This window comes from Carlito syrichta, unplaced genomic scaffold (assembly GCF_000164805.1).
Source record: "Carlito syrichta isolate Samal-C Ts95f unplaced genomic scaffold, Tarsius_syrichta-2.0.1 Scaffold317603, whole genome shotgun sequence".
Lineage (NCBI taxonomy): Eukaryota > Metazoa > Chordata > Mammalia > Primates > Tarsiidae > Carlito > Carlito syrichta.
Window position 1 is genome coordinate 995 of NW_007261699.1, and position 27,942 is coordinate 28,936.

The following is a 27,942-nucleotide window of genomic DNA, read 5'->3' on the forward strand; positions in this document are numbered from 1 at the left end:
AGAAAGAAATTGAGGCTGGTGCCTAGGTTTGTGGCTTAGTGACTGCTGGTACCATTTACTGTCTTGGTAAAACCGAGGAAGGAACAGATTTAAGGAGGATAGAGGAGTCCATTTGCAATGGGTAAAGTGTGATGTGTACATGTACATCCACAAGAAGATGTCAGTCAGGCAACTGAATGGAGAGTCTGTAGCCCAGGATGGAGACCAGGGATCAATCTCACCCTACCTCCAGAAATTTTGTGGTGCTGGACTGGGTAATTACATCACATGGGCATTGGCCACTTGCCCTCTCCCAAAATTCCAGAACCCATCACTTTGAAGCGCAACACTCTGCGTCATCGCTGCTGTTGCTATTGTTGTTGTGGTTATTATTTGCTTTGGATCTTCTTTTGAAGAATTAAATGTTACGAACACAAATTAAGCTCTCTTTGTGTTGATCTCTCTTTTCTCAGGAGGAAGTAATATATTAGGTGTTTTTATGTTTTTACTACAATTTAATATAGCCTTAAGACATTGCTTTATAGGAATGCTTTCTGTTTTAAACATGTACATAAAGATCTTGTACTGTGTTCGTCCTTCTACGACTTTTCACTCATTCTTGTCATTGAGTCTACCCACATTGGCAGATGTAGCCCTAGGTGGCTCACGTTGACACTGTACCTAACCTGCTATGTGAGCATACCACGGATTCTTGCCATTTGTCAACTGGCAAACCTTTAAATTCTTTCCAGTCATCCTGGAATTGTTAAAAATGCTATCATGATCATCTTTGCTGTAATGTATAGTTTTCAAAAGGTAACATAACTCTCAGACAAATGCAAAATAAAAACACATCAGACATTTACTTAACTCATTACTAATGAAGAAGCCAGTAAGATATTACAGGTTCAGAGGAGAATCTGAAGAGTGGACACAACTGTAGGCAACGGGGAATGCTGAAGTCAATTTCCTAATAAATGCAAAGCTAGTTAATATCCACAGAAAAGTAGCACCTAATGTTTGAAACCTTCTTCTCTATGGGGGGGGTCTATTGTATCACTACTAGACAAAAGTTGTTTGTTTTTCATGGACATGAATGAGTTCCATTCCACTTCACACCTATTAGGATGGCTTCCATGAGACAGAGAGAGAGAGAGAGAGAGAGAGAAGCAGTAGTGGAAATTGGAACTGGAGCCCTTGTGCACTGTTGGTGGGGATATAAATTGGTACTGCCACCAAGGAAAACAGTATGGCAGCATCTCAAAAATTAAAAATAGAATTACCATGTGATACAGCAATTCCAATTCTGTGTGTATACTCGAAAGAGTCAAAAAGAGGATCTCCAAGAGATATTTGTACACCTATGTTTCTAGCAGACTTATTCCTACTACCCAAAAGTTAGAAGCAAACCAAGTGTCCACCAGCAGATGAATGGGCAGACACAAACACACACAATGGCATATTGTTCAGACTCAGGAGGGGAAGAAAATGCTAATTCATGCTGCAACATGGATGAACCTTGAGGACATCATGCTAAGTGAAACAAGCCAGTCACAAAAAGACAAATATTGTCGTATTCTAATGGCATGAGGCACCTAGAGCAGTCAAATTTGTAGAGATCGAAAGTAGAAGAGTGTTTACCAGTGCCTAGGGGGAGAGAAGAATGGAGAATTTGTGTTTAATAAGTACGTGTCAGTCTCGCAAGATAAAAATAGTTCTGTGGGTGGATGGTGATGGTGGTAACACAACAATGTACATGTATTCAGTGCCACTGAATTGTACTTAAAAATGGTTAAGATGGTAATTTTATGTTATGTATACATTACCACAATTTAAATCTTGGAATGATAGGAAAACAGCTGCATTAATATCATGTTTTTACAACTTCCCAAGTTGTAAAATAGCCTCCTGAGAGATGAAGGCACACACTCCTGCAGAATCAGATAACACCAGAGGCCCAAAGGACAGAGCCCAGCAGTCTGTTGAAAGGATGCTCATTCATCCGTTTCAAAGTATTTTGCAATTGTTGTTGTAATATTTATGTTTCAGGCAGAAGGACTACGTTTTGGGGCTCTATTGTCCAGCAAAGTGATTATAATTAATAATAATGTATAGTACCCTTGAAAATTTCTGAGAGAGTTGATTTTAAATGTTCTCATCACAAAAAATGATATGTGAGAGGATGGGTATGCTAATTAGCTTGATCTAATCATTCCACAGTGTATACATACCTCAAAACATCACACTATACACTGTAATATATACAATTTGTCATGTGTCAACTTAAAAAGTAAAATGCAACTCTAAATTGAGGAGGTTGCAACAATTATAAATCTTTAACATGCAGAGGTTGCAGCAATTATAAATCTTTAACATGCAGAGAAAGAGATTACTAAAGATGAAATGAGATAGTAAAGAATTAGAAAACAGAAGTGAAAGTGAAATTTTTAAGATTTGATTCTTTTGAGGAGAAAAGAAAAAACCCACACGAAATTGAAAGCCCACTTGCTTGCCTAACAAAGTGAGAGGAAAATGCAGAGCTCTGATGTTAGAAATTAGAAAGGGAAAATAATCACAGATGCAGAGGAAATAAAAATATTTATATGACTATACAAAATATGTTTTCCTGAGCAGGATGTGAACATATATTCTATTTAGGTCAAAATATGTGTTTAGTATGAGAAATGTTTATATGTATAATCAGTAGCCTTGTATATTTCAAAAATAGTCAGTTAGGAAATACCATGGAGAATAGAGATAATAAGAAAATTACTGACCTGTAGAAAGAAAAGTGATAAACTTTATCAAATAATTTATTTACTCAATGTAATTAACAAACATTTATATGCTATAGAACTCACTACATGCCAAATACATTTGATCTTTACCAAGCTTAGAAGGTAGGTTTGGTTATAGCCACATTTTACTTATAAACTGAGACACTGAGACTTCAAGTCACTTGACTCAAGTCTCCCAGCTGGTAAGTGTCAGGACCAGGATTCAAACAGAGTTGGCTTCCAGCTTCTGTGCTCTGTGCTATTATGTGAGTCAATCCAGAGAATGGGTCATGTTCCAGGGGAAGGCTCAGTGTCATAGAATGATCCATGCATAGCTGGGCTGAACTCTAGCAAGGACCGAAGTGCTATCTGTGTGTCCAGGGTGAATGTCATCAGCGCAGCAAGCATTTCCCCCAAGTGTACCAATCATGCTGGGTCAGAGTAGAAAGGAGCTCCACCTTGAGATTCGCCTATCAGAGAAGGAGTCTGGCCCCCAACTTCTCCTCTGCATGCCCCCTAATGCAGTTGTGCTGTGTGGCAGGACAGATCCTAACCCAGACACCCTGTCTTCCTCTCTCAGATTCGGGGGATGGTCCACTCAGAGGTAGCTACATATGACACAGGCCAGCCCAGGCCCCTGCTGGGCCTCCTGGAGATGCTGGCCAGCCACCTGAGCGCCCTCAGCCAGTCCCAGCTCATCTCTCAGATGGGCATCTGGAGCAGCATCACCCACAGCTCCCCATCAGCAAGTCAGCCATCCCTTTGCCCTCTAGTTAACTCAGGAGGAGGAGTAAGAAGCCCATTTCAAGGTACATGGGAGGAGGGGCAGAACCTTAAGAAGCCCACTGTCCTCAGGGAATGGGTCCCAGGGGGAAATGGACATCACCTCCCTCTAGAAAAGCCTAGAAGAGTGGCTGTGTCCTTTGCTGGAATCCAGAGAAAACAAACATCAGCAGATGAATCACTTACCTGATCAGTACCTCTGGGTCTTGGGACAACAGGCTTTGGCTGATGGATGTACTGGGTGACCTTGACCAGCTCTGTCCTCTCTGTGCTCCCACAGCCTCATGCATACAGAAGAGACAATTCCAACATATGCTAAGGGGACATCCGAGGAGAGGCTGTAGAAACATGGCCAAGTCTCTTTCCTGAATGGCCAGTTGGTCATTTCAGCAATGCGAAAGGCTTTAGCAAGGCCACTAGGGCCATGTCTTAGAGCCAATGTGGCTTTGGAGGAGAAAATGTTTCAACAAAAGTGTGTGGTTCAGCACAGGGCACCTCTGGGCCCTGGAAATTCAACACTGACCTTGGGGGTGGGGCACTAAAAAGGACAACCCCCACTGGGGACGTGCCTCCCCCCCAGCATCACTGGAGTCCAGAGGGTTTTGGCTCTTCAAGAACACATCATGAATGACAGCCCTCACCTGTCCAGGCTACAGCTCCTCCTTGGCACTGCCCAAACCCACCTCCCTACGGGAGAGCATCTTGTTTTACTGGGGAAGGAAACAGAAGCCCAAAGAGGCCAGGAATCAAAGGGTCTGCCCAGAACCTCCCAGCGAGCTTGTGGCAGAGACAAGGCTCAACCCTGGGTCTTCTGCCCCATCAGTCCAGTGCTCTTTCTTCCATGTTTTGGCACAGCAGAAGCTTGAGGTGGTAACCATGGCCCCTGGGCCATGAGATTCTAACCTTCTGGACTGGGCGTGGGGTATGATTATTTTTAATCCTGGTCCAGCTTCATCCTCAGAATAATTTGGCTTCTATCCTAGGCAAGGCAGGAAGAGTTTTTATTTAACAAACATGTCTAAAACACTCCATATGGTCTGTGCACTGTTCTGAGTGCATAACAAGTGTTTGTCCATGTAATCCTCATAATAATTCTGTGTAGCAGGTACCGTTATTTTCTGTTTGGAAGATGGGGAAATTGAGGCACAGAGAGGTTAAATAACTTACCCAGTGTCACACAGCTGGTAAGTGACAGAATTAGGATTCAACCCAGATGACTGCAGGTATAGTCTGGCATATGTGTCCTCACTCCCTGCACTGTCACGTCTGTTCAGGTCCTCACTGATGACGTGATGCCTTTTCATCCCTTATCTTTCTTGGGACTCACAAGGTGCTGACAGGCTTGGACAGGCTGGCTGCAGCCATCAGTCTTAGGAACTGAGCTGATGTCACCACAGACCCTGCCCTTTTCCATTCCCCCAGTCACAGAGGGAGGATTGTGTCCACTGGCCTTCGGTTCCCTCATCAGTTCATGGTGTCACCTTCACTTTCTTAGCATGTAGAGTCACAGTCTTCGATACAGAATCCAGGACTTTTGACCAAGGTCCCTGGTCCCTGAGTGAACTGAGGGTCCTAACAGAGAACCTCTGAGATCTGTGGTAGACATACCAACCCTCATCCCATCCTGGAAGCCCTAAATGTGGCCCTGGAATCTGTTCAGGGTAATCCACTGGCTCCAGGGCTGACCCAGTGATGGTCACGTAAGCCTCATGTTCTCCAGTCACCTCACAGGTTCCAGTGGACCAAGCCATCTGCCCAAAGTCACGCAGCTGAAGTGTGGTAGAGGAAACCAGACTGTGTCATCCAGGCTCATCTTTTGGGGTTGTTTGTGATCACAAGGGAGATACATCCAAAACTCAGAAATAGGCCCTCCATGACTGCCCTTTCAGTGTTGTACCAAAGCATTGTCTTACAGGCTCCCTCAAGAACTACCTGACTCTAGGAAAAGGCACCTCTGCTGCACTCATTCTTCATTACTGATTAGGGGGTTTGACAACTCTGTAAAAGTAGATGTTACCTTGGGAGGGGAATGGTAGAGATGGAAATGATCTTTGTCTGATTATAAGGCAAATTAATTTTGCTCCCTAGAGATGCAAGTGATTTCTGTCCAGCAGAAAAGAGTAGGAGTCTCAAAGACAACCGTTCTATTGGTCTGTGGGGCACCAGCCAGTGGTACATGTAAACTGGTGATCTAATTCCGGCACTCTTTCAGTGCTGTAAAGACTTCTCTCCCTCCTGCCTTTCTTTGAATCAACTTTACAGTCACGCTGGTTCTCTTTATCGAGTTAAACGGATACCGTGTGTGTGTGTGTGTGTGTGTGTCGCCGTTGCCAGCCCTGCCTGGTGAGCGAGCAGCCTGAGGTGTTTGGGCCCCAGGCAGAGGCAGCTCCTCATCACTGCCAGGGTTTGAGCGGGTGGACAGGCACCCAGTGCTGGTGAGGAAAGCCCGACTCGGCTCCAGGCTGTGAGGATCCCCTTTGGCAGGAGGACCCTGGGTTTCTCTGGTGTTCTGACTTCTTTCTCCCGGGCAGACACCAGCAGAAAGGAGACCCTCAGCCGACCCGGGAAAAGGGACAAGAACCCAAGGAAGAAGAAAACAAGGACCCCACAAGCCACAGACGCCTGTCTGCCTACGCTCTCTTCTTCAGAGACACTCCGGCGCCGTCAAGGGGCAGAACCCCGGCACCACCTTTGGGGATGTGTCCAAAATTGTGGCCTCCACGTGGGGCAGCTTGGAAGAGGAGCAGAAGCAGGTGAGCCTCCACCCCTTCCTGGGCCACCACAGGCTTTGTGGTCCCAGCACCAAGGGCAGACTCTGAAGGTCTGAAGCCAGGCCCAGCCTCTGGGACGAGACTCTTGCAGAGTCTCTCCTGGGCTCAGTTTGTCCATCTGTAAACTTGGAAGCTAGGTTTCTTCTAGTTCTACTGTTTACCAGCTATGTTTTCCGATGACTTGACCATTCTGGACTCATGCTTCCCCATCCATCTTGTCCCTCCAACACTAATAGTCTGGGCCAGGCTCAGTGGCTCAGTCTATAATCCCAGCATTTGGTGAGTGCTTTGCCTGAGCCCATGGGTTTGAGACGAGACCGGGCAACTTGACGAGACCTCATTTCTATAATAAATAAATTAGAAAAATAAATAAAATAAAATAAATTAAAAATTAGCCAGGCTCGGTGACTCAACCTGTAATCCCACACCTTTGGGAGGCTGAGGTGAGTGGATTGCCTGAACCTGCGGGTTCGAGACCCACCTGGGCAGGTGAGACCTCATCTCTACAATAAATCAAAAAATTAGCCGGGCGTGGTAGCGCGAGCCTGTAGTTCTAGCTACTTGGAAGACTGAGGCAGAAGGATCGCCGGAGCCCAACAGGTCGAGGCTGCAGTGACCGGGAGTGGCCACTGCACTCCAGTATGGGCAACAGTGAGACTCCAACTCAAAAAAAAATTAGCCAGGGGGTGGGGAAGAGTTGGGGATGAGGGGAAAAAGTTAGCCAGGCCTGATAGTTCTGACTACTTGGAAGGTTGAAGGGGAAGGATTGCTGGAGCCCAGCAGGTCAATGTTGGGGTGGCTGTGAGTGTGCCACTGCACTCCAGCCTGGGTGACAGTGAGACTCCAACTCAAAATAAGAAACAAAACTGAAGCCCAGGCCAGAGCTCCCTGTCCCACTGATCATGTGCCTGTGGCCCCCTCTAAAGGCCTCAGGGAGATAAAGAACAAAACTAGCTCATAAGAAAATGTTGTTATCTGCTGCGTGCCCTCAGGCTGACCACCTAACCTCTCTGGGCCTTGGTTTTCTTATCTATAAGACAGGGATGCTGGCTGCCTACCTACCATTCTCTGAGTTTGTGTCTGAGCTGAGCTTTGTGCTGGGCTCTCTCTCCATTATTTCACGGTGTCCTTACAACACCCTGTGGAGTAACCCTGCCTTCCTATTTTGATATTGGAGGAGGTAGAGACACCAAGAGACTAAGTGACTTGCCCAAGTCACCATCATGAATTGGGGTAGAGGAGGGATTTGAACTCAGATCTATAGAATCAGGAGGTTCAACTGGACTGTCAGTATAGAAGATATTAACCAAATGAGCAGAGAAGTAATGTAGAATGTCAGTTGTGAGTGTACCAGGTATGAGGATGACACATAGTACAGAGGAGTGAAAAAAAGGGGAGCAGACATACTCTTGGGGTTAGGTCTTCAGGTAAGACCTGGAGATGAACTCCCTTGGGGAGGGGAAGCATTTCAGGCAGGGAGGCGGGTTAGGAAGGAGGCTGACAAGTACAGGGGACCAAAAGGAGACCAGCATGGCCTGAGAGAAGGCAGTGATGGAGCTGGAGAGGAGGGAAGGGAGCAGGCCAAGAGGAGATGCACAGGCCTTGGCAGGAGCTGGTCCTTGTTCTGAGAGTGGAGGAAACAGCTGAAGTGTTTTATGCAAGGGAGAGCAGCCTGGCTGCTCAGGTGGGGCAGAGGCTGTGGCAGGTCCACAGTCATCCAGCGGGGAGAGGAGGGTGGCCTGGGCCACGTGGGTGGGGCGGGGACCCAGAATGTGTCCCAGAAGGCTGTTTCTTAGATCTGGCCTTTGTTCTGGGTTAGCGGATGCCATTCACTGAGCTGGAGATGTGGGAGAGCAGCAGGCTTGGGCCAGAGAGGAGGGAAATACCTCCTTTATCATATTCCAAAAGTGCCAATAGTTTATTTTTGTGAGATGATCCCCAAATCTGCTGGTAGGGGAGTGGAGAAGTGAGGCAGGGAAAGGTAGGCAGCCATCAGGGGTGTCTTGTCAAATAAGTTTTTGACGGTGGGCAACAGGAGCACTGTGCCACCAGGGAGCTTCAGGAGCCAATGTAGGACATGCCGTGCCTTGGAATCATTCCGTCTGGGGTGCAAGGGTGCCAGGTGGACATTAACTTCTGTCAGTCATTGATTAAGAGTTGCTCCAGGAGACATGAATACTCCAGGACTTCTGGCCTGCTGCATCCCAGGCACCTGCCACCAGAGAGGGTACTGCTGTTGGTGCTAGGAAGTGGGCATGTTTGTAGGGCAGTGGTTAGGGCCAGGGGATGTGGGCAGCCAGCTGTATACCACCAGCTCCTGCTGTAGGAATGTTTGTCGTTTTCATGTGTTTGTTTCACTAGCATCCGTTCCCCTTCCAGAGAAGATGTACAGGTTTATTCTGAGGGGTGGGGAGAAGAAATTTCCCTTCTCTTTTATATACAGTCTGGAAGGACAGTGACCTCACGTGTTCTGTCCCTGCATGTCAGATGATCCATCTGACCCCATCCAACACAGTCCAGGGACAGGCTTAGGTGACTGAGAGTCATCTTTTGCATTGGTTCCATTTTTGAGTGTTTTATTAATTTTCATTGACCTTTCCAGTGTATTTTTTAAATCAAAGAACTTGGTGTATATTTGTTTCCACCCAATAATTGGTGTATCTCTTCTTTGACACAATGCATTAAAATGGCATTTTTTGCCGGGCTCGGTGGCTCAGCTTGTAATCCTGCGCCTTTGGGAGGCTGAGGTGAGTGGATTGCCTGAGCCCGCGGGTTCGAGACTCGCCTGGGCAGCGAGACCTCATCTCTACAATAAATAAAAAAATCAGCTGGGCGTGGTAGCACATGACTGTATTTCTGGATACTTGGAAGGCTGAGGCAGAAGGATCGCCAGAGCCCAGCAGGTCGAGGCTGCGGTGGCTGAGAGTGGCCACTGCACTCTAGTCTGGGCAACAGAATGAGAATCCAACTCAAAAAAATAAAAAAATAAAATAAAATGGCATTTTTTTTCACATTTTCCTAACATATTGCTAAGAATTCACCTGGCTAAACTATTTTTTCATTTCTGTTCATTTGAAAATTAAATCCTGGGCTAAAAAATATATTTTAAAAATACATATTATATATTATGCAAAATATAAATATATAAAATATAGACTATTATATTATATATAATTGTGTATAGACTCACCCCATATATCTACATTTCTTTGACAAATGATGATGATAATTTAATCTCCCTATATTTTCTCAGCATTTTCTATATTCATATTTCTAATTTGTTTTCTTTTCCCAGTTACACTGACTAGGACTTCTAGAAAAAGATGTCAAATAATGGTGAGGATAGTGGTCTTCTTGATGCCAGGTGGGGTGTTGCTCCATGGGTTCCTTAAGATCACCACAGAAAGGAATTTCAGAGTAAGTCCAAGGTATAGTTTAAGACAGAATTTATTACAAATAAAAAGCCATGCTCAGGGAAAAGCACAGGGCCCTTAAGAGAGGGCATGCGCTTGATTTTTGACAAGAAGCTTTGTATACTTTTCAATGATTATTAAGCAAACCATGAGCTAAGAGCAGAGGGCTGCAGGTATCTGGTCATGAGTTTTGATTACCTTCTAAAGCCACAAGGACCTACTAAATAATGAAAGTTATTGGTTAACTAGATTTGAGTTTTTTAAGAACACCGTCTGTGTTTCAGGTAACTCCCTATGATTTATATGTTTTATTGCACTGGTAGATCCACATTCCAGCCCAAAAGGTGGTCAGGTCTGATGTGCCTGATCAGTTGGGTGAAGGTTGTGTACCAATAAGAAAGATGCCTGAACACTTACCCTATTTTAATGTAGACCTGCCTGCAAGAAACTTATCTATCTATATCTAAACTGCTCTTGTTAACCTGCCTCATTCTTACTTTCTTTGTATTACCTCTCATGTTTCACTATTAAGTATAAGGTTGCTTGTTATTTGTGTTTTTTAAAATCACATTGAAAAATTTTATTTATATTCCTATTCTACTAATAATTAATACACTAGTAACCAAGGGAGGCAGTATTGACAAAATTATAGGAAACAAACAAAAAACCCAGTTTCTTCTCAGAAGTTCCAAGCCTAGCTGATGGACGGGAAAGTCCTCTCAAATATCAATGAGCAGACCTTAGAATTCCAGAACTAAGAAAAAAGAAGAAAACCTTCACAAGTCTTTATACACAATGTGATCTTGACACTAAAATATAATGATGCTAGCTGTATCAGTTAGTTTTGAATGTGTAACAAACAATACCAGAACTCAATGGCTTCAAACAACAATTTATTCAACTCACGATTCTGAGGGTGCATGAGTTGTGCTGGGCTCAGCTGGATGGTTCTCCTGCTGCAGTTGGTTGGGGAATCACCAGAATCACAGGTCTTGGAAAGGGTGGGTCAAGCCATTGTGGTCACATCTATTGTGTACCTACAGTATGCCAGGCTCATGCTGGGTAAGTTACATGCATCTCATTTCATTGGATTCTTCCAACAAAAACCCCAAACACAGCAGAGTTGAGCAACTTGCCTGAAATTATCCAGTTTATGAAAGTGGCTCCACTAGTATTCACATCCAGTTTTGCCAGTTTTTCAGATTTGGCCTTTAGTCCTGGCAACTGGTTGGGTTCAGAGCATACCACTGCAAGATATAGCATATCATCACCCTGCTGTCTGCTTCCTGTGTGTGGCTGTGGATGTGCGACCCCGTGGAGACAGGTGTTGTCCTGGAGGTTGTTATTTCAGAGGCGATGGTGTCTGACTTAGGCCACAAGAGGCCAAGTAGGAGGGTGCTCAGAGTCAGGGAACAGCACATGCAAAGGCACAGAGGCTGGGAGGAGCTTTAATGGAGGATGGCTTGGCAGGCCAGGGCTATCTCACTGGCCAAGCTGAGCAGTGTGAATTTCCTTGGACAGAGGAGCCCCCCCAGGGATAACAGCAGGGGTGGTTGGATGTTCAGAGCCAAATGTACTAAGGACCATGTGTTATCCAAAGCTCTTCCCCAGGGCCCAGAGAGCCCACCAGGGGACATGTTGGTGGGTTCACAGCCCAAGTTCAGGTGTATCCCTTTTCTCCAGTGACTGGTTTCTGTCTCCTTCCAGAGCTTCCCAGACCAAGGGAAGACCAAGAGCACACAGGCGAACCCACCAGTCAAGATGCTCCCACCCAAGCAACCCATGTATGCCCTGCCAGGCCTGGCCTCCTTCCTGATGCTGTTGGACCTGCAGGCCTTCCACAGCAGGGGCTGCTCCTGCCAGTCTCACCCAGACACTGGGCTCCAAGTCGTTGCTCCCAGGCCTCAGCAGGCCCTCTCCGCTGCCGCCCTCCTTCCTGCTCAGCCCCACACTGCACCAGCAGCTGCCACTGCCCCCCCACACCCAGGGCGCCCTCCTCAGTCCCCCATCAGCATGTCCCTAGGTCCCCAGTCCCCTGTCCTGCCCACTCCTATGGCACTCAAGGTGCTGCTGGCAATGAGCCCCTCACCTTCTGGGCCCCAGGTAAGCAGGGCGGTGTAGGAAGAAGCCCTTCGGTGACTCGCATTGGGAGGAGGAACAGCTTGGGATTTCACACTCTGGCCTTCCCACTCACCAGTGACAAAACCTCAGTCTTGGTGCCTGACCTCTCTACGCTCAGTTCTCACATCTATGACGTGGGTCTAGTATAACTTGCCTGAAACGTACTTGTGGGGGTCCTGCCCCTGCAGAGATCGGGGGTCCCTGGTGGTGTGATGGCACTGGCGATTTGACAGGAAGGAAAGAAACTAGAAAGAAAGAAAAAAAACTGGACAACTGCTCAAAGATTGAGCAGAAGCTGTTTATTGGGTGTTATCCCAGGGCTTTTATCCCTAAACTCTGCAAAGTCATCATCACAGGAACCCCTGCTGCTATGGTTACACAAAAGGTAGCATGTGCCTTTCACATGACCAGGTCCAGGTGCACACAGGACATCCCCCCCACACCCCCAACTCTCAAGCAGGTGTATTTTTTTAAACACGAGGAAGGACATGAGAAAGAACAACCACAAATTGTCTTTTTGTTTCTTTTCCAGTTTCTATGTACCCTTAATTGTTTACAGCTACATAATATCGTTCAATGCTTACACCCAAAACCAACATAATGATATATTACCTTTTAGTATTCTATGCTAATTCAAACTAGTTTCTATAAAACAGTTGCTGCTATGGTTACACTCTCCTAGCACCAGCTGGCCTAATTCAAACTTCACTGAACTAACCACACTTCTATAATAAAATGATTACTAAAATTTTCTTCAATCCATACAAACTATTTCCTAAAACCCACATCTATAAATTTCTTAAAATCACATCAAGAGAACCTTTGCACTAAAGCTCCTCAATGTGACTCAGAGTTAAACTTAAATTGTTTAAAAGTAAAAACCATAAACCATGGGAACAATAGACTCCCAAGTTTAGCCGTGTACGTTCTGGTCTCAGAGTTTTCTGTTAGAGCCAGCAGGAGCCTTTCCTGGTTGCAGTGCCAAATGGAAAAGGAGGGAGGGAATGGGGTCAACAGCTCCCGAACACATCCTAGTGGTCTCAGGGTCAATGGCCCTTCCTGATCCCTAACGCTCAGTGGGCCTCCCTGGCTAGCTCCCAACACGTACTGGTTGCAGTGAGCAGTTGACAAGTTGCCAGGCAGATTCTTAGGCTATTGCAAGCCCTCCATCTTGCCTCCCTTTCCACTTTAGCTCCCTGGCACAAAGGGCTGAGGCCACTGCACCTTCTGCCAGAGCAGCTCTCCTCAAAACTTTTGAGGCCCGACCCCTACTGATTATTCCACAGAGATTATTGCAAGGTTCACTTGCAAGGTCGTTCAACCCAATCACTCCATTTTGAAGACTGGTAAACTAAGGACCAGAAAGGGAAATGCCTTGATGATGAAGTTCTTCACCTTCTGATTCTGCTAAGACAAGAGTAGAATATTTTGCAAGGTGCTCTACTGGGAAAAGAAGGAGCATGTGGGCAGAGAAGAGAGTCTATGTGGCCCAGAGAAAGTTTCTCTTCTGTGTGGACACCCATGGGCCCATGGAGTCCCCTGCTCCCTCCTGGGGCTGTCTGAGACCATCCACTCGTCTGTCTGTCCCTGGCTCATGTCTCCTCCTTCCCCTCCTTAGGACTTCCTGCACATCTCCGAGTTCCCCAGCAGCTTGGGGTCCCACTCACCTGGCTCATCCAACTCCATGAGCATAGAAGACTGGGATAGCAGTTACCACAGTGGGGAGAGCAACATCAACGCTTTTACATAGCCTCACATGTCCTATTTGTCCTGCCTTTATCCTGGCCACGCAGGGAGAATGGGATGGGAAAGCCAGGGGACAAGAGAACAGCCAGGGAAATATAGACCAGAGTAAGGCCCAGCAGCTGCTATCAGCCAGGCCCAGGGGATGCTTAGAGTCAGGAGATGACACACAGCAGAGCCAGGCCCAGAACTCTGCAGGCCCGATGCTGAGGCCCACTCTGGAGACTGAAGCTGATCTTTAGTCTTCATCCTGCTTTTTTCACAAATAAGTCCATGTGACATTTACAGATGGGTCCTGTGTCTCAGGCCAGGTTCCCTAGTAGCAGAGCCTGAGATGGCAGGGACTTGGTGCCTTTGATGATGTGTTGAGGGAGGGTTTGTAGGAGAAGGGGATGAGGAGGGCAGGACAGGGCTGAGGAAAGAGCAAACGAGGACATGGCCTCAGCTGGAGATTGGCTTCTTCCTGATCCCATGGAGCATGTACGGGACTGCAGAGTGGGTCCTGCCAGAGGTCAGAGGATGGATTTTTTTTTATCGTGATTTGGAGTCTCACTCTGTTGCCCAGGCTGGAGTGCAGTGGCATGCTCATGGCTACCACAGTCTTGACTTGTGGGGTTCAGGTGATTCTTCTGGCTCAGCCTTCCAAGTAGCTGGAACCACAGGCACATGCCACAATGCCCGACTAATTTTTTAATTTATTGTAGAGACAAGGTCCTCCAAGTTCCCTGGGCTGATCTCAAACCCCTGAGCTCGGGTAATTCTCTTGCCTCCGCCTCCCAAATTGCTGGGATCATGGGTGTGAGCCATGACACCTGGCTGGAACTGGCTTTTTTAGCCCTTGCATCCACTGTCATTGACTGTGGACTGCCCCTGAGGGAGGGCTGTGCCTGAGCGAGGGGAGCTACCTGTACAGGGCAGCTGCCCTCAGCCATGGGAAGTTCTCTGGATAAGAAGGCAGCTGAAAACATCGGACAGGAGACCTGGGCAAGGTACCCTCAGAGAAGGGACCAACTGTCTCGCCCAAGGAATCACAGCTCCTGCCCCCCACATCCCAGTCCCCTCTAGACACCCAGACTCCAGCATCATGGGCTTCTCCCTGGTCTTCCTGCCTTGGGCCTCTGTTCCTGCCCTGTACTTTTAGACTTTCAAGTCCATGTTTGCCGCCTTCCTCCAGAAAGTCTTCCTGGAGCCATGCCTCACCAACTCCAAGGAAGAGAGACCTCTCCTTTCAGCCAGCAGGAGAGGAAAACTAGAGTGGAGGGGACGCACTTGCCCTCAACCCACCAGCAAGTTCCTATTCTCCAGCAAGATCCGCACCTGGGGAACACAGCACCGAGCAGCTGTCCCTGCAACAGCTTCATGCCCAAGGAGGCACAGCACTCGTGTTTGGTGGCCACCACCCCCAACCCTAGCATCAAGCTCCCAGCACATGCTCCTCCTTCTGCCAGGCTCACCAGCACCCTTGGGCACATGCCCCATGTCTGACACACCTGGGGAGAGACTCCAGGAGTGTGGGCAGACTCCGCTCAGCAGGAATTCCCTTTCCTGCACACCAAGCAGGTGCAGACCCTCCAACAACAGTTCTTTCCCCTCACCATGGTTTTCTTTCTCAAAAGTCAAAGTACTGGAGAAGGAGGAGGCTCTTAGTCGACATCACAGAATGTGCACGCTTCCTGAGGCCGTCCCTTGGCACCCAGTGTGGAGACACCACAGCAGTGTCCTATTTAAAAAACAAAAAAGTGACCAGCCACAGTGGCACATGCCTGCAGTCCCAGCTATTCAATAGGCTGAAGTAGGAGGGTTGCTTGAACCGTTCAAGCCAGCCTGAGCAACATAGCAAGATCCCATCTCTCTCTTTTTGTCTTAAGTGCCTGTCCTTCCTTAATTCAGTTTGAAATATACAAATAAAAACCCTATAATTAAAAGTCCACATAAAAGCAATGGTGATATTGGCTTGGGCTTTGATAAAGGACAGACACACTGCTGTCCTTTCCATAAAGCTGAGGACAAGGTGGTCTCCTGCTGGGATTTTAGGAGGGTCTTGGTTCTGCTTGGTGAACAGTCTGGAAGGCCCACCATGAGTCTCCTGTTTACCATAGAGGGACAGCTAAACCCAGTGTGAGGGTGAAGGGTCAGTATTTAGGGATCCCATGCTCCCTAGGCTGGGTGAGGGGGCTACCAGCAGCTCTTACAGCCCCTTCTCTCTCCCACAGCCTGCTCCCCAGGGATAAATCACTCTACCTCACCTAAGCCGGTCTCCCCTCCCCTCCCCAAGGCTCACTTGAAGGGTTGACAGCAGAAAAGAGACCTTGGCAGTAGGCAGGGTGGCCAATCCCAGAGAGCAGTGACACACCCATGTCCTGGGACTGAGTCTCTTCCTTGACCTCCCATCAGACTCTGCAGGGGCAGCCCACTCCCCACCACCAGCACAAAGAACCTGCAGGAAACTTCTGCCAGCTGACTTGCTTGCTCCAGGGTGATTGTGAAACCTGCTCCTTGCCCTGAGCACAGTATGCTGTGTCCGGACATCTGGCCCCAGTCCCAGCTCCTGTGGGTTGCCCCAGCAGGGTAGCTTACCAACAGACACCCACCTCAGATGCATGGGCCAGGGCACCGGCCCTGCTGTAGATGTGCACATCGGTTTTCCAGTGTGAACAAAAGTGTATGACCTATGAACTGCTGGCTTCATACAAGTAGTTGACTAAGTGTTCTAGAACTGTGCTGAAGACATCTGTAAGATTATTTTATGGGGGGACAAAAGTAGCTTCCTTTAAGGTAAAAAGGATTTTATATGACCCTTAGCACATTTTTAAAAGTTTTATCTTAAGGGAGACAAGCACAAAAGCAGCTGTCAAGTCATTTCATCATGCACATATCCCCAACTACACAGTGTGTGGCCACCTAGGAGGACTGCCCTTTTCTTTAAACCATATATTCATCTATTTAAGATTGCCCATGGTGGCATCTGCCTATTGATGAAAAACCCCTGAGAACAAAGCCGCAACTTACCTTAATGTGTGCGTGGTCTTGGGGTTTGCTTTGGCTGTTGGTTCTTGACATTGTTTGCGGCTGTTTCCTGGCCCTGGCAAGTGTCTCTCTTGGTGCCCAGTACTTCCCTCAGATTTCTTTATAATAAAATGGCTGAAAAGTTGAAAACAAGGATGTGTCTTCTTGTACTTGGCAAACCAGGGTCGGACCCCCTGAACTGGCACTTGGTGGTGGCACAGCCAGGACAACGCCCCTCACAGGAGACAGGCTCTGGTGAAAGTCCTGCCTGCCACTTAGCTGTCCATGTGAGTCCTTGTGTGGGTGACGGGGCCACCCTGACCTCAGGCTTGCTCTCTAAAGAATTAGTAGCGATGCAGACCCAAAGATTTCTTGTGATTATGAAAACGAGTGTGGGCAGAGCGTGCCCCCACATGAGAGGGTGCATCAGCAGTGATGGCAGTGAGACTTGATCACTGTCCCCTTGGATATAAGGCTTCCCAGGGGGTGGAGGTGAGGAAATCCAGGGAGGGGACTTCAAACCTGAGTGTAGGAAGCATCTCAGATAGGGGACCCTTTAAACTAGGTTTCCCTGTTTTACTTGGAAAAAAAAAGTGATGATAATAACGTACCGACTTTACATCTGGAAAAAGAACACTTGCATGGTGGAAAGCAGTTGGTATGGGGTGGGGGTTGCAGCTATCACAACCTGCGAGGAGGGGCAAATGCCTACTTCCAGTCAGGCCCAGGACCTAGACAGAGGGGCCTCCACATCTGTGAGGCTCTCTGGGCCACTCTTTCTCCCATCATGGTTACCCATTCTTTGAGATGACAGCCTGGAGGGGTATGCAGTTTCTCCACGAGCAGTTTCCTCACTGGAGGTCATTTTGTAATCCATGTTAGAAAAATAAAAAAGAAAACCCCAAACAAGCAAAAACAACCTGCCACACGTCAGGAGCAGCATCACAATGTGGAGTGTCAATATTTCATGTGGCTACTGTTTCCTTTCCTGTGTGGACTTGCTGGGAACACGGTGATGGCTGAGACAGTTTAATATTCAACTCAGGATTTCACATTTGAGAAAACAGTATCCTTGGGGTCCCCACAGACAGCCCTCGATGACAAGAGTTTGGGGCCATCCAACAACCTCTAGGGCTGTGCCAGGAGCCCACAAATTGTCTGGAAGTGTCCACCCACTGAGACTGGCCTCTTGGCTATGTGGAACACTCAGAGGCCCCCAGCAGAGTCTAATACCTTGTCTTCAGATATCAGGGATTGTCATGTGAGTGTGTTCTGAGGCCCCAGAGAGTGGGAACAGAGCCAGTGGCTCCATGGGCCCAGTCGAAAGACTGATTTCAAGGCCATGGAATGGACACTGACTGTCTTAGTCTGTTTGGGCTGCCATAACAAGGTCACAGACTGGGTGGCTTGCAACAACAGAGGTATGTTGCTCACAGTTCTGGAGGCTGAGAAGTCTGAGATCAGCTGCCAGCAGATTCACTGTCTGGTGAGGGCCAGCCTTCTGGTTCATGGACACCCATCTTCTCGCTGTGTCCTCATGTGGTGGGATGAGGTGCTCTCCAGAGTCTCTTTCATAAGAACCCTCATCTCAGTCATAAGGGTGGAGCCTTTCAAAGGCCTCACCTCCAAGTACCATCCTGTTGGGAGCCGGCCGTGGAGGCCCACCTGAGTGTTAGGGATCCAGGTGGACTGCGGACCCTGAGACCACCAGGTTGCGTTCAGGAGCTGAAGGCCCATTCCCTCCTCCTTTCTTTGTTGTTTGGCATGATCCACTAGCAGGGACTTTGATGATCTAAGCATGAAGTTCTGAGAATATGACAGGCATGGCTGACTCTAGGGATCCATTGTTCACATTTTTCACAGACTGCGGTTTCGGCAGACTTATACATGATACAAGCTTCTTTATAAGATTTAAAAGTATATTTGTAGAATTAGTATATACATTTTTCCAGCTTTAGATGGTATAGATGATTATCTAGGGTTACCAGAAATGGCCCAGCATGATCTTTGGACTGGACCACATTCCTAAGGGCCCAGCATCCACTTTGGGCTGGGCTGCATTCTTTTAAATAGGTTCGTTAGCTACAATTAGTGTAGGCTTTTTTCTACTTATTATAGAAGTTGAATTTATTTTATTCATAGAAAGTATTGTAGAATAGTTCACGCTACACCAGGGAATTATGTTAGTTCAAGCATGATCAAACATGATACTTTGAGGTTTTATAGAATACAGCTAACTTTAGAAATTTCATTGTTCCCACTTTCTACTAATTGCGGTTTTGGCTTTAGTACAATTACAGTTTGTATTTGGGTTTATTTTAGAAGCTTTATTGCTGATGATCAGCCTTATACATCAGGATTAGGAATTAGAAACTTTTATAGAAATTAAGATAGACACATAGGACTTTAGAAAGCCATTTTGTTAAGAGATCATAATCAATTGTTCCTGGAAATGGCCCAGCGTGATCTTTGGACTGGGCCACATTCTTTAGGAACTGGTCTGAGCTATAATTAAAGAGTTTTTTATAGTACAGGTAAAATTAGCACAGAATAGAAAGGTATTAGGATTTAAGTAAGTCATTGGTGTTGGGTATGCATAAATTTTAGAAGTTATTGATTATTAGGATCTTATGATGTTAGAATTGTTGTATTACTTTTGAGGAACATAAACCAAGCATAAGGAACAGTGAGATAATTTTGGGATTGTCCTTCCTCATGCTTGGGAAAATGCCTGATGGGTGGGGGATGCCCCTCATCTACCTGACTTTGTGTTCACGTAATAGTCTTGTGATTTGATTGGGATTGTCCTTCCTCATGCTTAAGGAAACACCTGGTGGGTGGGGGGATGTGCCTCATCTACCTGGCCTTGTGATCACGTGAAAGTCTTGTGATTTAACATGTGAAAATTTGGGATAAAAGACTTACAGTTAGTCCCATTAAACAGCTTCTGCTCATTTCACTGAACAGTTGTCCACTTTCTTTCTTTCTCTTTCTTCCTCTTTATATCTATCCCTCCATCTTTCTTTCTTTTAATATCTATCCCTACTACAGAATCGGCTTCTGCACTAGACAAAGTCCAGTCTCTTTCTTTCTCTTTATTTCTCCGATGCTGCCCCAACTTCCAGAGACGCTCTAAATCTCTCTGTGGGGGCTGGCCCCCCATACCATCCCTTGGGGTTAGGATTTCAACATAGGAATTTAGGGGGACACAAGCATTCAGTCTACAGATCAACTGAAGCTGATATTGCTGTTGTCACACCCAGGTCTCCTCTGGGGCCAGAACTCTCAGCTGCTCACAGTTGACTGCTGGCCTCCATCCCAGTCATGCCCTGGATTAGGAGGTTGTGTCCCATCCCCCAGAGCTGCCCACAGCCACTGCCAAATCTGGAGACACATCTCTGTGGTCCCTGTGTGCTCCACATGGCTTGGGATCAGGCTGAACTGACTCCGGCGGCCACAGCAGCCCCACCGGCCCCTGCCTCACTCTGAGGCATCATCCTCCTCCACGGACGCTCACTGCAAAAATCACGGAAGCCAGAGCTTGTGTCTCAGGCTCTACATGTTTCTAAGAAAACAGACCTGTGTGTCAGCTGAGCCCATGGCATGGTGGAGCCACATCCATAACGTTCGTGTCTCATGGCTCTGGCTTTATCTGCGAAGGCAAGACTCTCAGCCCTGAACAACCACCCAGTCCTCTCCCCAGAGACTTCCTGTTCCCTGGGAGGCAGTGTGTGCTGTGTTCTTCCTACTGCAGCTTGTGATGATGATGGCCATGACCCAAGGAGCCACTGAGAGTGCCACTCACACTGTAAGAGAACTGAGGCCTCTCCCATGGACGCCCCCCTGCCCTGTCCCCGTGCTCCCAAAGCCAGAGTCCCTGGGTTCCCCAGCCTCATGGTGGCCAGGTACTCCCTGGATCTGTCTGGGCCAGCGTGCAGTCTGGGGCTGCCTCGTGTCACTGCCAGGCCCTAGAGCAGCAGCCCTGATGCTGTGGCAACCTTGAACTCCTGCTGTAGCCTGTCCCCACTGTCCACAGAGCAGGTCCAGGGGCCAACCCCACTCTCCCTTCCCGGTGCCAGCCACCGCCTTCAGATTCCTTTATCTCACACTTCCGCTGCCCACACGTCCTGATTCTGGCAAGAGTCTGACCTGGGCCAAGGCTGAGACTCTTGCCCAAAAGGATGGCATGGCTGATCCAAGATTGCCCCACAGTGATTCCTCCCTGGAGGGATATGTATGAATTTCCACATCAGACTGGCACATGGGCTGCATGGCACAGGTAGATTTTCAGATTAATTTTAGGAGTCTGTGATGCTAAAATTCAGTTTGTTCACTCAGCTAGAATGCAAACAACTGAGCAGTCACTGCCAGGCCCTCAGCTGAGCAGTGGGGAGGTCACACAGGGCTGGGCATAGTCTGCCCTCCAGGAGCTTAAGGTCCAGTTAAGGGAAAAAGTAACATCTCATTAATTAAAAAATTATAACTTTGGATTATAATCCATAAAATGTAAAATTAAAAATACCATGTGGCCAGTGCAAAACTGGGGAGCCAGGAGAATGCAGAAGAGAGGCTTCCAGTCCAGCCAGGTCCCAAAGGCTTCCTGGAGGAGGTGACATCTGGGCTGTTCCCTGATTGGTAATCAGTGTTGGAGTCAGGGTTAGAGGTGACACATGCTCCAGTCCACCATACTTTCCTGATCTCAGATCCCAGAGGCTGTGGCTCTGTGAATGTGACTGTCACCCAGAATTGGGGAGAATTCTCTGGAAGTCACTGAAGCAGAGTCTACATAACTGCATGGGCATCTCCTTGAATCAGGAACAAGGTGGATGTACTCAGGGTGAAGGTGAACCTCACACACGGGGCTTGTTCCAGAATGCTCAACCTCCACGCCACCTCTTGGGTTCCCAGCACAGCCCCAGCACTGACTCCTGGCTTGGAGGTGGCAAGTGGGGTGGTGCATGGATGGATGGTGTGAGTGTGGAGATGGCATGAGAGTGTACCATGTGCTCGTGTGTTTCATATAGGGGGCGAGGTGTGTCCATGTGGTGTGTGTGTGTATATAGCATGCATGTATGAACACTGGTGCTGTACAGGTTTGTGTGGTGGTGAGCATAGCTCTGTTTTTCATAGTGTGGATGTCTGTGCATGGTGTGCTTGCTAAGTGCAAGGTGTATGTGTCTATGCATTATAGTGTGCAAATGTCTAATTGGTGTGCATGTGCAATAGCACACACGTTTGCACAGCATCCAAAATATACAGATGCACACACCCACACTGCACAAACACGTCAAAATCACCCATCAAACCCACACATGGGCTCATTACATACATCAACACCACACAAACATGCCCACATAACACACATGAATAGCACATGGACACACAGCACAGGCATGCAATGCCCCTGCGCATGCCTGCACTTCACACACACCATGCAGTAACACAACACACATAAACATGTGCATACATACTCATGCACACAAGCCCACCACACCCCATTTGTATACATATATGTCGCATACACAGAATCTCCCACATCCCCACCCACTGGACACGCACGTGCATCTTGCACATGCATGCCCATCACACACACACATACATGCAGGCACACACACACCACATGGCTGTTCACACTGGGGTGCAGCACATACATGTACACGCATTGGTCAGCATGGGAAGTATCTGTTCCTGAAAGTTTGGAAGAGCTGGGCATGGTGGCTCACACTTGTAATCCCAGTATTTAGGAGGCAGAGGCAAGAGGATTGTCTGAGCCCAGGGGTTCAAGACCAGCCTGGACAACTTGGGGAGACCTCATTTCTATAATAAATTAAAAATTTAGCTGGTGTGGTGGCACATACCTGTAATTCCTTCTATGTAGAAGGCTGAGGCAGAAGATTTGCCTGAGCCCAGCAGGTCAAGGCTACAATAGCCATGAGCAAGCTCCTGTACTCCAGCCTGGACAACAAAGTGAGACTCCAACTCAAAAAAAAAAAAAAAAAAAAAAGAATGTTTGGAAGAACTTGCAGGCAGAAGAGCTCTAAAGTGGTATTATAGATTTTTTTTAAAGTGTCTAACCACATCGTGATTACTTAGCTCTGTTTTGCAAAGTTCCCAAAATGAATAACCCCAAACCCACAAGCTGTCAGAAGGCAGTCATTGGAGAGGAAGAGGAAGTGTGATGTGGTAGCTCTGGTCCCAGCTTGCCTGGGAGCACATTGACTCAGTTGTCTATAAGTTGGGTAGACTTGGGTGTGCTTCTTAACTTCTCCATTTTTTTGTATGAAACTTGGGGATAATAATTTCCTTTTCCAAGTATCATTGTAAGTAACAGTGAGTTTGACTATGTGAAGTTCTTAAAATAATATCATTGTCATTGTTATTGCATCTCCACACTGGGCAATGAAGTCTCTTGTGTTAAGTACTGGTCAGGATGTGCTGGGCTGTGCTGCAGTAATGACTCACCACATCTCCATGGCTTGACACGACTGTGCTTTATTTCCGGTCCTGGGTACTCTAGGATGGTTCTTTTCCAAGCTGCTTCTCTCTGGTGACCCTGCTACTCCCTTGGCCCTCGGAGTCCTCCCCTGGGTCCTCTGCAGCCAGCCAGCCAATTATGAGTGAGCAGACCTTGAAGGCCTGGGGTGGCACCTGTCATTGCTTCCTGTGTTCTGATGGCCTGGACAAATCAGCAGGGCTGGGAGATGGGCTCTTCCTGAAGGACTTGTGCCCTGGAGGAAGATGCAAGTTTGGGGAACTCACCGCAATGTACTAGAACACATTTTTAGGTGAGGAACATGTTGCCCAGAGAGGTCAAGGCACTTGGTGGAGGTAATATCGTTTGTACAGAGCTGAGAATTACAATGACATCTATTGGACTCCATATCAACTTCCTTTCCAAGTGTCTTACACTTGCATTTTGGAAGCAAGATCTCTGAGATGCTGAGATCTCAGGCCCAAAAGTCCTGGGCTTGACTTGCCAAAAATTCCCAGAATATCAATCCTGGCCTTGAGCATATTAGGGAGGCCAGCAAATCGTGTCTTCTAGGGTCTGGCACACCAGACCATGAGAAGCCATGCCAGGAGGGAAAAGTGACAGGAAAATGAGAAGAAGCAAGAAACTTGGCAAAATGGGAACATTCAGCACAGGAGCAAACTGTCCTACACACACCAGCTGACTCTGCAGGCAGCATCCAGCCTACTTCAGTCTTCTTAAGTTTCAACATTTACAGGAGACATGTGTGAATTATTGGACACACTTATTTCTGCAAAATGACTTTCATCCTGGAAAAGTGAACCAGATGGGCTATCAGTGCCCTGTAAATGGAGGGGAAAGAAGTCAATGCTGAGGTATGAGCACGGTCTGGAGAAAGATGGCTTGGTTCAGAGTGCTTGGGCTGGGTTGAGCAGGAGACATGCAGCCCATCTCGAACTAGCTTCTCCAACACTTAGACCCTCTTTCTCTTCAGTGGGGAGCCCTGGTCACTCACCTTGGGCAACTTGAAAGGTTCCAGTCAGCATTTTCTTACACATGCATACTAACGAATAAATAGGAAAGTCTGAGGTTATGACAAATGCTAACAAGACAGCTTGATAGGGTGACATGACAGGGTGATAGCAAGGGACCATATCAGAAAGGGAATGTAGGTGGCCACTGAGCAGAGACCTGGGTCACACCGAGGAACAAGGAAGGACAACACCTGAGAACAGATTTCCTGGCAGAAGAAAGGCACACATCAAGGTCCCGGGGCAGGAGAAAGTTGACTTTTTCTAGAAGAGCAAGGACACCCATATGCTGGGGCAGTGGTTGAGGGGAGTGTAGCACAGGGTGAGTGTGCGGTCAGGCCTCAAGGGGAGTTGGGGCTGTTGTAGGAACAACAGAAAGTCATTCAAGTAAAGGAGGGACTTAAACCAAATTGCACTTTTACAAGACCCCTCTGTTGGGAGGGGTGCAGATTGCAGGGGAGGAAGAGCAGCCGTGGGGAAGCTCTAAGTCCCAATAATAGGAAGTGTTAGCTGTCACTTGCTAGACAAGGAAAGATCAAATTGAAAAACAAAGTGTTTGACCATATGCAGAGGGAATAGTTGGTTTGTGGAATTTGGGAAAGAATGAGTGACCAGGAGAGTGGAAAGTGGCACACAGGAAAAACAAAACATAAGAACAAAAAAGCATTAAAGGAAAAAAATACAAAGGACACAGCTTGGTCTATCAGCAACTGTGAGTGACAGAAGAGGAATAATGTCAACGTGGAGGACTGATTAACCAGTGACTGAAGGGCTTCCCTGGGAGGATGGATGCGGGAAGTGAGACAGAGGGGAGTATGACGTCCTATTTTTCCACAAAAACAGTATATTCTTTTATTTTAAAGATGTGAGTTAAAATTCAGGGTTAGGTGTACAAACATTCATTAGGCAGGTACCCTTATTGGTGAGGTGTGCCCCAGCAGTTTTCCTCTACTGCCAATCCCGCCCTCCCTCTGGCAGTTTCCTGCTGCTGTCAATCCCTTTCTTATAGTATGATGATAATGTTCAAGGTCTGCTAATAAGTGAGAACTTGTGGTACTCAGTTCTTTGTTTCTGTTTCTGTTATAGGTCACTGAATATTATAGAATCTAAGTCCATCCAAGTTGCTGCAAAGTTCATAATTTTGTCCTTTTATAGGGCTGCATAATATTCCACTGTGTTTATGTTCCATATTCTTTTTATCCAGTCCTCTTTTGATGGGCAGCATTGTTGGTTCCATGTTTTTGCTATTGTGAATAATGCTGCAATAAACGTGTGTGCAAGTATCACAAAAAATAATATTTTAAAACAGATACATCAATAAATAGTTGTATGTGCTGGTTTATTTGTTAAATAGCAGAGTTAGAGACTTTACCCCAGCTAGCAGGGTCAGGGATTGGAAGGAGTGGAGAACCCTGTTTCATTACACACCCCTGACTTTTTAAGTCACAAATATGTACAGTCAGCCTCCATATCCATGGGTTCTGTACTCCTGGATTCAACCAACTGCAGATGGAAAATATTTGGGAAAAAAACTAATGCAAACAACAATACAATCATAAAAGTACAGATAAAAAATACAGTATAAGAGCTATTTGCATAGCATTTGCATTGGACTAGGTGTTAATAAGTAATCCAAAGATGACTTAAAGAAACGAAAGGGAGGATGTGTGTAGCTTCCATGCAAATGCACCATTTTATACCAAGGACTGAGCATCTGCGGACTTTGGTGTTGGTGGAAGGTCTTGAAACCCATCCTGCAGATACCGAGGAATGACTATGTTACACGAGTTTTAAAGTCGAAGTCGAGGGCCTTGAAAATGAGCATTCTTACACTGTTGCAGGTGCTAACTGCTGTTGTGAATTGGCAGACACGTGTGGGGCACCAGCATGATTTTATGCTGCTGTTTCCCTGCTGGGTCCTGATCCCCTTTTCTTGTCCCTCCAGGGTACTTTCTAATTCTGAGGGTGGCTTAGGCAGCCCAGACTGTCACAATGAAGTGCCATGGACTGGGTGGCTCCAACTGTAGAATTGGTTTTCTCATAGTTCTGGAGGCTGGAAGTCCCAGATCAAGGTGGCAGCGGGCTGGTGTCTGGTGAGGGGCCTCTTCCTGTCTTGATGGATGGCTGCCTTCTTGCTATGTCCTCTCATGGTGGAGAGAGAGAAGGAGGGAGAAGGGGAGTGAGAGAGGGAGCAAGAGCACAAGAAAGTGAGAGCAAGAGAGAGAGAGAGAAAGAGAGAACAAGCCCTCTGGTGTCTCTTACACTAATCCCACCATGAGGGTTCCACCTTCATGACCTCATCTAAACCACCCCAAAATATCACCTCCAAATAGCATCACCTCGGAGGTCACACTTCAGTCCACCTCAGAAGGCAACAGCCAAGTCACAGACAGCCTGGGTCCCTCTTCTCGTGACTGGACCCTCTTTCAGGTGGTTGCTTTGACTGCTCTGCATTTGCACTCCAGGGAGTTCTTCCCTGTCCTCTGATTCCCTTCCCATCCCTTGAAGTTCATCTCAGCCTCACGGCAGAGGAGGCATCTTACCAGCAGTGCCCTGGCCAGTGTGTGGTGGGCCAGGGCCCAGGGTCCAGGTCCCTGAGGTCAGGACTGCTGATTCCTGGTCCAGTGCTCTCACCACAGCCCCCATGAGCATCTATCCTGGTTCCAGGGCTGTGTGCATCCTGACCACTCAGATTCCTCACCTCTGCAGTCACGCCCCTTGTCTAATGCCACTAACTTCAATCTTCCATGTTGACATTATTCCTCTTCTGTCACTCACAGTTGCTGATAGGCCAAGATGTGTCATTTGTATTTTTTTCCTTTAATGCTTTTTTGTTCTTATGTTTTGTTTTTCCTGTGTGCCACTTTCCACTCTCCTGTTCACTCATTCTTTCCCAAATTCCACAGAACCATCTATTTCCTCTGAATATGGTCAGACACTTTGTTCTTCAATTTGATCTTTCTTTGTCTAGCAGATGACAGCTGAAGCTTCCTATTTTTGGGACTTAGTAAGTCCCTTTGCCTTTCTCTCTTTTCTGGATTCCACCCAAGCCTTTTTCCTTTTCTTTGCTGTGGTAGAGTGCATCTTCCAGGAGCTTTCTAAGAAAGGGTATATGGACAGAGGATTAAGATGGCTGACTTGAGGCAGCTAATGTAACCAAGATAGAGTTTCCTCAGCACCCAGAAAAGAGCAGGTCCAGCAGCAGGCTCTGTGACTCAACAAATAAGTGATAAGTGCAAAGAAAAAAAAGTTAAGCTACCTGGGCTGGAACTAGCCAGATCTTTCTCTGGATCACAGCACAGATCACCAGTAGCCTCCAGGATGCAGTGGGGAAGGTGAGTGAGGAAAATCCAGGAGTTCTATGCTCCTGCTATGGTCTTGGAGGGCTCCCTGAGCCTTGCAGGACTTCAGTCCCTCACATGAAACTGCCTTACCCACAGCCATGCTCTGCCAAAGCCCATGTGACATGGGGCAGGGAAAAGGAAAGCCCTGAGCAGCTCCAGCCACCATATCCTAGGAACTCGACCTTTGTCATCACTTGCTTTCTAGCCAACCTTGGAGAAGATGAACTTCAAGGGCAAACTCTGCAGCGGTACACAGTTCCTGGCTGGGACGGGCTGCTGTGAGAACACCTGAGGCTCTAAAGTGGGTTGTACTTTGACTTTCACCAGGCAAGCCACCTGAGGCCAAGGTGGAAACTGGGTGGGACTCATTGCCATAGCAACCTCTCATTCTCCATGCAAACTCTTCTGTGCCTGCTCTGCACAGCAGTTTTGCCCCAGTGGCCCAGAACGCCCTCCTAATCACCACTGGGGTAGCCAAGAGTGAACACAGGTGGGATGCTTA

At 47.3% G+C, this 27,942-nt stretch overlaps 1 pseudogene; it reads left to right on the plus strand.

Annotated features, from left to right (window-relative positions):
• Positions 1 to 3,336: 3,336 nt before the first annotated feature.
• Positions 3,337 to 15,837, plus strand: LOC103277385 (annotated as a pseudogene).
• The last annotated feature ends 12,105 nt before the right edge of the window (positions 15,838 to 27,942 follow it).